Raw genomic sequence first — 10,919 nt, 5'->3', positions numbered from 1 at the left:
ATATGTGGAATCTAAAATACAACACAAATGAACTTATCTACGAAACAAAAACAGACTCACACATATAGAGAACAGACTGGTGGCTGCCAAGGGGAAAGGGGTTGGGGGAGGGATGGATTGGGAGTTTGGGACTAGCAGATGCAAACTTGTATATACAGGATGGATAAACAACAAGGTCCCTACTGCACAGGGAACTGTATTCAATATCCTGTGATAAACCATAATGGAAAAAAATATGAAAAAGAATATATTATAACTGAGTCACTTTGCTGTACAGCAGAAATTAAACATAACATTGTAAATCAACTATACTTCAACAAATTTTTTTTTAAAAATCATTGTGCTGTACACATGATGGCACAGGAGGAGAAAGGAAGGGAAAGAGGAATCATGGCTGAGTTGCCCTCAAGAAGCCTACAGTCTGATGGGACAAATGGGACCAACTGGAAAGAAACTTAATTGAAACTAATTTGTGGGCTTCCCAGACATGGCCCAGCTACAAGCCTGGTTTAAGCTCCACCTCAAGGGCAGCAGAGTTTTTTGGGTTTTTTCCCAGATAAGCCGAGGGCAGAGCACACTGGACCCTACACACTGTTCTGTTCCCTTCATATTTTGTCTCCAGTGACCCCAGGCCCAAGGGAGGTGGCCTGTGTGAGCATGTCCGAAGCTGATGGATTGAAGAACAAAGAGGAGACACAAACTCTTACCCCACAACTGGTGAATATTAAGAATTCACTCCCAGCTTCCAAGGTCAAAGTCTCCCAAACTGCCTCTTAGAAGCTCCTAATCCATGAATGAGGTAGTTTAACTTCTTGCACAGACAAGGACAGTGGAAATGGAAGACATGAGAGGGATCAACTACTCAGACACCCTCCACCAAGGAATATCCCACTTGTAAAAATAAGAGGATTCTTTGGCTGTGAAACTTGCTTATTAATTGAATAGGAAACTTATTTTGATTCCTCAGAAAAATGTCAGACACTACGTAATGCAAATTCCCATTCAGCCAGGAGCCAAATAAGCAGAAAATATGAATCACTAGATTCTTCACCATACACCAGATCCACATTCTATTTCACGGGAAAGAAACAAAGAAAATCAAATTCTCTGACATCTGGATTTTGCTCTATCAAACAGACCACCAGAATGGACTGGGGATGGGGCTGCCCACATTTTCTCAGGGCCTACACTGGGGCCCCTCAGAATCACCCAGAGGACCAGCCACATCCTGTGTGTTCTCCTGTGAACCTCTCAGATCCTTTGAGGTCTAGCGGGAGAGACTGGCTCATGACCAGGAAGTTAGACAAATGCGAGGTCAGTGCCTGGTAGGGAAGCAGCACAGGGGCTGAGGGACAGATGGTGGGGTCAGCTCACCCAGCCGAGTGGGCCCAAGCTGGGGTAAAACAAGGGAAGGCTTGAGCAAATTTTACCTTCCAGGCAGCACAAAGGTGCTCGTAATTTGTTCTAAGTAAAGATCCACCAGTTTAATAGGTAGTTGCAAAACGATGTTCCCCACTCCCCTTTTAAACGTGGCTGTTTACGCACATAAGCACATCTGACATGAGTGAGTTGGAGAAAGCCCCCACTTGTATGTTTGGATTCTGATACTGATAACAACAGCTGTTATGATTTTCTGAACACTTATCCTGTGCCAGGCACCAGACTAAGTTCTTAATGTGTTCACCCATTTAATCCTCATGATAAGCCCATGAAGCCAGGGCAGTGCTTAAGACAGAGGCCAGATCTGAATCTGCTTTCTCCAAATACTAGCTGTACAACCAAGTGGCCTAACTTCCCTACACCTCAGCTTCCTCATCTGTAAAATGCACCACCTTGTAATATTAACATGAAAACTAAATGAGTTCTTATATTAAGCGTCTGGAACACAGAATGCACAGTCCAAGTATGGCCGTCATCATTATCATCATCATCATCATCATGTTTTCACAAATGAGATAACTGAAGCTCAAAGGGAAGAAGGCTAAGCTATATCCCCACAGTCCATTCTACTGTCAAGTTCATTGTCAAGGCCCCGCCCTCCCCTATATTCCCATTCACACAGCATCTGGGTTACACTCTACAAAGCCCCTGTCCTTCGGACGCCTCGGGAAGCAGGGACTTTACATCTTCTCTCTGGTTTGGGAGCAATCACACTGGAAACTCAGCTGGGTGTGGACCGCCTCTCCCTGGGCACCTACGCACCCGCCCACACCACCATCTCTTTGGCTGGAACCACGTGCTCCTGGGAGCTCTCCCCCTTTCTCCCTTGGCACACTGTATACTTTTCTAAGAGGATACAGACACACAACCCCATCCAAACAGCAAGAGAACACATCACGGCCGGGAGGGTGACACTCAGCCGGCCAGTCGGCGCGACGGGCTTTCCATCCTAGAACCATGGCCCAGTTTGTCCGTAACCTCGCGGAGAAGGCCCCGGCGCTGGTCAGCGCTGCTGTGACTTACTCGAAGCCTTGACTGGCCACATTTTGGCACTATGCCAAGGTTGAGCTGGTTCCTCCAACCCCTGCTGAGATCCCTACAGCTATTCAGAGCTTGAAAAAAATTATCAATAGTGCTCAAACTGGTAGCTTCAAACAGCTTACAGTTAAGGAAGTTCTACTGAATGGTTTGGTGGCCACTGAGGTGTGGAGGTGGTTTTATGTTGGCGAGATCATAGGCAAGCGTGGCATCATTGGCTATAATGTTTGAAGACCAGTCTTTGCTTTGTTATTTGGGTGTTCTTGGACCATGTGTGAGTAGACGGCTATTTGAATAAAATAAGGCAATGTGTCAAAATCAGTGTTTTCTCTGCCAAGCACTACATGGAAGGTCACAATTTCTCTTGATATTAAGTTGGGTTGTCTTTTACTTTAACACATTAATACAGCTCTAAATGCATGTCTTTGCTTAGCCTACAATTGGAAAGGATAGATACGAATATACCAACCTGGTACATGTATGTATGAGGATAGCATTTTACTTTGAAGGCTTGAAATAAATGATATTTAAGCTTAATTTTAGAAAAGTTGGGGAAAGGCTTTGAGAAAACAAGAACTTGTTCCAGTAGGAGAAGAATAATACCATGTGCCAAACATGGTATATACTAGTTAAATCACCTAGTATAAAGAATACAATTTGGACTGTTTTTCTTTGCTAAAATCAGAGAAAGACCCCTTTGACAACAGCTGTGTCTGTAAATGTAGGGGTACTTTTTGTCAATTTGAATATAGCTTCCCCAAGAGACCAGCCAGGTGATATTCTGTGTCTTTGTAACATCTTTAACACTAGGACAGAGAATGAAAGCAATGACCTGTGTTTTCAATTTAATTTTGATATGTTATTAATCTTTTTTTAAGGACCTATCTTTACAAAAATAAAATATCCTATAGATATTTAACAGGATTATAGTTTAGTATCGTCCATGGGTCAAAATAGTATATTATGTCCTGAAATAAATACAAGTGATTGGTTAAAAAAAAAAAAGAGAGAGAACACACCACACAGTGGTTCCTCAGTGTCACCACACATGTATACATTTATTCTAAACACATCCCATCCTCACAGCCCTAAAACAGGGCTTTATTTTTAGTGAGGAAATATGGCTGCCCCACGGACAGTTTCTATTAATTAATTTTTTCCTGTGAACGGCCATAATTTCTTGTTACTTGCATAGCTTGTGATTTTTGGTTGTTGAATACTGGATATTTTGAATATGTGGCAACTCCGGAAGTCAGATTTTCCTTCCTCTGCCTATTATAGGTTGCTGTTGTTTGCTTATTTAGTGACTTTTGTATTTCTGTAAGGTCTGTAGTCTTTGCCACTGAATTCTGTGTTCCTTTAGCTTATCAGACAACTGCTATTTTGGCAGAGTTACCTTAAATGTCTGGAGCCAACAAAAGAAATAAAGAATTCTTTTACAGGAAAGAAAAAATACCCTCTTAGTCTTTGCCAACTGGATCTGTGTCAGGGCACGCCTTGAACACTTAGTAGAGGTTACTTGCAACTCTGCCTTAGCTTCACTTCCTGCTTGCACAGAGCCTGAAGGCCAGCAAGAGATGAAAGCCCAGAGTCTTCTCAGGCCTTCTCTGTGTGTCTCACTCTAAGCCTGCACATGGTTTTCTCGAGTCCCAGGCACGCATGGAAGCTTTGAAAAGCCCTATTCCCATATATGTCTCTTTCTCAGGCTTCTTGATCTTTACCTGTCCCAAGTATTGCTGCAGGGTGCTGAGGCCAGTACCTGCCTGTGCCTTTAAATGCTTTTAGCAAAAGCAACGTGTCACCCCAGCCCCAGGAATGCCCTGAGGAAACAGGAAGCCTTTCCACCTGTCCTGAGGGAGCCACCAGGCAGGCTGACCCCACCACCACAGCTGTTCGAGAATAGTTTCCCTTCTGGCACTCGCAACCAGCACGAGAAGTCTGGGTCACCATCCTCACGGCCGTGGAGCGTGGGGGATGGTGGGTGGGCAATCTGAAATGCCACTGCACCCTCTCACCATAAAGAAGCAGTTTCTCTCTTCACCAGGTTTTCCCTTGGTTGTTGTTAGTTTTTGGTTAGATTTCAGAGTTCTTCAAATGCTGACTGACAGTCTTCACCAGCTCATTAGTTGTTTTGGGGAAAGAATGGAGCCCTGGACTTCCCTATTCCACCCATTTTGGTTTCCCAGCACCTTTTAAGCTCTCCTTCTATGTTTGGGGAAATTCCTACATTGTGAGTCTAAATATCCCCAAGGTGGAGGCTCAGGACTTGTTTTCCCTGTCTCCCTTGCAGCCAGTAGTGCACTTACATCCTAGCAAGATTGGCCCTGTATCTCAGAAATACATAAAAAAATAAATGTATTAAGGAACACAGGGTGCTTTTGTCATTCAGGATCATACACTTAGCACTGGCTCAGCATGAACTGTAATCCTAAACATCCCATTTCGTAACACCGTTCAGGCCCCCAAGAATGTTCTCTTCACCTCTTACCCTAAAATCTCTAAACAAAGGGCAACTGTATCTAAGTATCAGAAAGGTTTGTGGGGAGTGGCCTCTGCCAGTGTTGCAGACAGGCACCGTGTCAGAGTATGTGAAGAATTTTAGCATTGAAAATACTTAAGTGAAAGGACAAATTAATTAACTTCTTAATAACTTCTCCTTCTCAAGCAGCACGTGTGCAATAGATTCTAGCATAATAAGCATCACTTGCCAGCAGTGCTGAGCATCCATTTTTCTGTTTCTCTTCATGTTCCTGCTTGTCGTTTCCAAGGAACATTTTGCAGTTTAAGTAGTTAATATCACTCTCTAATTTGTGTATGTGAGATAGAGAATTTCTATTTGGATAGAAATTTCCATTCTTCTATCCAAAGATAGAAATATAAAGTAATACCAATTCTTTAAATTAGCAACTAGATTGACACTGAATACTAGAACTGCAATAAGTCATGTAAGAGAAATACTACATAATAAAACTATTAATAAAATTGTTTTCAAAATATTAAATTAAAATTTTCTAGCTTTAAACAACTTTAAAACTTTGATATTCATTATATAATCTGTATTTTGCCCTGTAATTTTAATACTTTTGAATACTTTAGAAAAGCAACTTCACTGAGGCTTTTGAGCTTTAAAATGTTTAAATTTTTACATTAACTTTCATTTATATCTTCTATGAAAACATATTCAAATTTTTATATTTTGAAACTAATTACACTTTTTTTGTCTTTTGGATCATTACTGCCTGTAGGACATAAACTATGCAAAAACCTTTATTATAACAACATATTTAGTGATTTTATGAAAAATGAAGGCAAGAGAAATAAATTTTATGGAATATATAATAGTTATAAATTATGAATGTCTTTCTCATTCAAATATTGCTGTCCCATTAACTTGCTCAGAATATATGCAATAATTCAGTTTAGACATTCTGCCAACTTCATCATATAAAACCAAATTTGTTTGGGGTTTCATTGTTGTTATGAAGCTGTCAAGATAGGAGATGAGAACAAACATATTTTACTAAACATCTTGTTAGCCTGATTTATTACTTTTAAATACATAGACATATGACACACAGGCCTCTTTTTGAACTCTTGCCCTGGCACAGTCTGCTTGCAGTCGAGTGTGAAGCTTTGATCCAATAGAATGGTGTTTCTCAACCTGGGATGATTTTTGGTTGTCTCAACTGGCATGTAATGTGGGGAGGCCAACAATGCTGCTAACATCCTATAATGTACAGGACACACACACACACACACACACACACACACACAGCCCACACACACACACAGAATTATCCTGTCCAAAATGTCAATTGTGCCAAGGTTGAGAAACCCTGCATCAGAGGATAACATGAAGTCAGTGTGGAACTGATACTAGTAAGGGTGATAGAAACTTCAAGCTTCCAGAAACAGCAGGGGCAAAGAACTCAGGAGCTGAGTTTTTGAACAGAATGGGCCAAAGGTGTAACGGAGATAACCAGCCCTGGCTGAAAGCCTCCAAACTAATTCTCTCTGGCCCTTCCAGAGACTGAGTTACCTTATATCCTGTAATAAACTGAACTAGCTAGAGTGGTTTGTTTTTTGCAACAAAAAAATGATGACTAATAAAGCAGGTAGTACTGTATACCAGAAACTAACACAACATTGTAAATCAACTATACTTCAATTTTTTAAAAAAGCAGGTAGGACTAATATCCCAGCCCCCATCTGACAGATGACAAGATTGATCCCCAAGAAGCTCCAGAGCAGATTGGTGCAAGAGCTGGAAGTAGGACTGTGTTACTTTGCAAGTAACTAGAATTTAGTTCAAATCAGTAAATTTAATTTTAGCTTTATTAATTTATTTTAAGTACACTAAATTTAAATTTAGTTCAAACTAGTACTTTTGAAAAAAAATAGTGGAGAATGTTATTCCTTGCTCACAGAATACGAACATGGGAAGGATAGGGTGCAGCTGCATCTCAGGAACAACCGGAAGCCAGTCAAACACCGTAAGGACCTGACGCATCTGGCTGCTCAGGGACATTCCTCTGTTGATGCTCCAAGCGTCTTCTTCCTCATGGCCGAAGTCATGATAATCAGCATCACTCAAGGTTTTTATCTTATCATTTCCACCATTTTAAAGACACAAACCTCACATCTTCCAGGTTCAAAAAACCCTCATGTATCTTCTACCTGGTTTGAGGCAGGTGCCACACCTAAGGACGGACTGTCTGTGTCAGAGGGCTGCGGGTTGGGGGTATGTAAGAGCCACATGCACGCATGGAGGGGGTTGCGGTGGGTAACGGAAAAAGCCACGTTGAGAACAGAGGGTCCTATAGTCTCCTGACATCCACTCAAAGAATGATAAACCCTATTATGCTATAGCCCACCCATTTCCTTTTTGTAACTTAATAAGCCCTTACTAAATTTCAGAGATTGCTCTAAGCACTTGTAGCAGGAGGCTGGTAACAAAGCAGAATCATCAACGGGTGATTTCTCGCTCTTCCTACACTGTCACTGCTGAATAGCTGGATCTCTGCACTGTCATCCACACTCCCAGGCCTGGGCTAATAGAGCCCAATGCCCATCACCATGGCAGAAAGAAACAGGGTCCACGGGAGTTCTCCCACCAGCCACTAGATGCTCCAGCCCGGAAGTAACACACATCACTCCTGCTCACAGCTCATTCATTGACCAGAATTAATCACATGGAAAGTACATGTGCCTGGCAGGTGGAGAACCTGAATATTTTGCCAACAGCTCTAATTACCATTCCAGCACTTTACAAGCATTATATTTAATCTTCATGACCACCACAGAGAGTAGTACCATTATCCCTACATTAAAGATGAAGAAACTGATGCACATAAAGGAAAGGCAACTGGCCCAAGATCACACAGCATGTGATCCATTCTATTACCTGTATCTTTCTTTACTGCCTCCCTTACCTTATTTTCTGTGTGGTCTGCAGCACTTTCATTGCCCACTAGATTACTTAAAACATAAAACTGGGAACCTGGGTGCCAGGACAGTGACCTTGAACTGAATCCTGCCCATATCCCACTCTACCCCCATGCTTCCCTGAGACTGATTTTTGGGACCATGGAATTCTGTGGACTCAACACTATAACACAGGCACTGGATGGGATTACACCTTTAAAAACACTCTCCAGGGCTTCCCTGGTGGCGCAGTGGTTGGGAGTCCGCCTGCCAACGCAGGGGACGCAGGTTCGTGCCCCGGTCCGGGAGGATCCCGCATGCCGTGGAGCGGCTGGGCCCGTGAGCCATGGCCGTTGAGCCTGCGCGTCCGGAGCCTGTGCTCCGCAACCGGAGAGGCCACAACAGTGAGAGGCCCGCGTACCGCAAAAAAAAAAAACAAAAAAAACAAAAAACACCACCATTCTCCATGGCCCAGAGGGTCAGAGATGACTTTTTTAAACATGCTGACATCTTTGATAGGCTAGATGCTGGGGACAGAGATAACAGGGTTCCTGCTGTGGAACATGGACTAGATGTTGGCACACCCTGGGTACCCTAAGTGCCTGGATATGGTAAACATATAATAAATTTAGTTACACACTGAAGGTAAGGAGAATGTATGCCAGAACATAAGGGCCTGAAAAGTTAGACTGGTAAAGCATTTAAATCCTGACTTTGCCACTCCCTAGCATCTTCAATAAATGGTGTCACAGCTCTGTGCTTCATTTTTTTCACCTGAAAAACTGGAGCCAGCAATAGTAGCCATCATGCAGAATTAAGATGAAATGAGATGATACATGTAAAGCTCTTATTTCATGCCTGGCATATAGCAGTAAACATTTAACAAACACTAAAAACTACTATTAGCCTTATTAAGGCATTTATATCTTTAGGAGAGAAAAGATAGAGTATAACAACACATGTTCCTTTTGGAGGAAGATTTACGATGGAAGTGACATTTAAGCTGGATCTTGGGAACACCTCTGGGGAAGAGGAGAAGGAATTCCAGGTGGGGTGAGCCATAAGCAAGGGCTCAGAGGTGGGGGTGATTTAGAGTTTAGGATTAGATTATCTCCATATTAAAGATGAAACAACTGGTATTGTCAGCTGTTTTGGGAAGCAGTGAATTAGACTGGAAAGCCAAGTAAGAATCAGACTTCGGGTCTCCCAGAGCTTGCTTTCTTCAGGGTCAGTAGTGGAAAGCAAACTTCCTAGCCTGGGGAGAAGGAAAAAGTAATCTCAGATGCTGACCTGACCAAGGAAGACTGTAATAACTCTGGCTTGCCCAGAGAACTGAGTACTCAGAATTCTATCTACCCAAGTTACCCGGAGGCAAGGCAAAACAGCTTCTAAATGAGGACACGGCACACACTGGCGTGGACACAGACGTGCTGAGACAACATGGAGGATGTTCTTGGCAGCAGTTTTGACTTCCAGGGTCTGGGTACGTGCTGGGGCCCCCTTTAACACTGACTCAAAGTGCATCTGGTGGGCTGTCCCACTCCAAACCCCAGATCTCTCCCTGCCGGCAACAGTAGCACGCTAGGAGGAAAAGCTGAGTTCACACCACAGCAAAGTACAACTCTGAGCCAAGTCATTATGCCAGCAGGAACCTAAACTATCTCCAGAGCCTCAAACCTAGGGGTCTAGACCCAGCCAACCAGCCCCCGGTCATGTTACACTCTTACTGGGTCTCAGAAACAAGGACTAAGGCCACCTGCTTCCTCACTCATGTGCTGTTAAATTCATCAACAGGTCACCCAATTTTCCTTGTCCAGATTTTTCCCACCCTTGTTCATTTTAAAGGACACAGGATCCCTACTAATGGCAAATAGGGCCATTTTCTTGTCCTCACTTTAGCATTTGAAGTCAATGCCCAGTATGATATTCAGTCAACGTGTACTTACTGAGGCATCCCCTATGTGCCAGGTATCAGGCTAGAAACCAGACAACAGTAAAGAAAACATGGCCTCCATCCACCTAGAGCTTACAACCTTGGCATTAAGAGAACCAATCAACCATCAGCTCTTTGGTCTTCTAGACTCACTTCACTTCAGTGTCTGACAAATACAGCTGTAAAATGACTGTCAAGTGCTATTTTATATAACCTCATCTTTCCCTCAACTGAGGTAGGTTTTTTCCATTATCCCCAATATACAGATGAGGGAATCAAGGTTATTAGGTGGAAAAGGAGACCTCAATCCTGGTGTACTGAGCCCCCCAAATCCATGTTACTTACTCATGGCCTTCCAAACACGAGAGGCCCCAAACCCAGACATGCCTCTCAACTTTTCTTCTCACATTTTAGCAAGTGAGGCCTACCACATGTGGTTACCAGCCACATCTCTAGGGCCTGTCTAGGTACTCCTGTGCCCCACATCGTACAGTAGGCCCTCCTTTCAGGAAGTTACTACGTTACTGAACACAAGCCATGCACCAGTCCCTGTTAGCAACCCCATGAGGTTAAGTTGTCCCTGTTTACCCAACAGGAAGCTCAAAGTTGTTGTCACTTGTCAGAATTCACCTTACGCCAGGTCAGCGAGGATTTTTACCGAGAACTACCTGACCCACAAGAAAGTCAAAAACAGCCCTATAGGAAAGTTATCAAAACAATCCCAATGGAGAACTGTGAAACTTATCCTTTTCTGAAAAGAAAAAAAAAAATCAAACCTATACATCAAACAGGTTTAGGCACCTAACATCCTATTAGGTCTATTGGACATCTTGTAATAAAGCCTACAACCTGACAGCCTTTTTAACTTTGGCCCACTTGACCAGCAGACAACTGAGGAAAAGTAGTTGCTGTCCTTTTTTGTAAGGCTGAGCTGCCCCATTCACCCTACTCCTATGCAGGAAAATACAGCTGGCTAGGTGCTCAGTAACATAACATACCCAGGATCTCTTCCAAGCGTCCTTTCTCCTTGGCCAGACCCACCAAGAATCAAGAGTCTAGACTGTGCTGTCCAATATGGAACACC

At 43.0% G+C, this 10,919-nt stretch overlaps 1 pseudogene across 1 annotated transcript; it reads left to right on the top strand.

Annotated features, from left to right (window-relative positions):
- Nucleotides 1–2,232: 2,232 nt before the first annotated feature.
- On the top strand, nt 2,233–5,301 carry LOC309817327 (ATP synthase subunit g, mitochondrial-like; annotated as a pseudogene). The gene has a single exon. The product of its transcript is annotated as an ATP synthase subunit g, mitochondrial-like (transcript).
- Nucleotides 5,302–10,919: the final 5,618 nt, after the last annotated feature.

The sequence above is a fragment of the Mesoplodon mirus genome (assembly GCF_964341445.2).
Source record: "Mesoplodon mirus genome assembly, chromosome: 15".
Taxonomy (NCBI): Eukaryota; Metazoa; Chordata; class Mammalia; order Artiodactyla; family Ziphiidae; genus Mesoplodon; species Mesoplodon mirus.
Note: the sequence above shows the minus strand (reverse complement) of the source record. Positions and strands in the feature narration are given on the sequence as shown.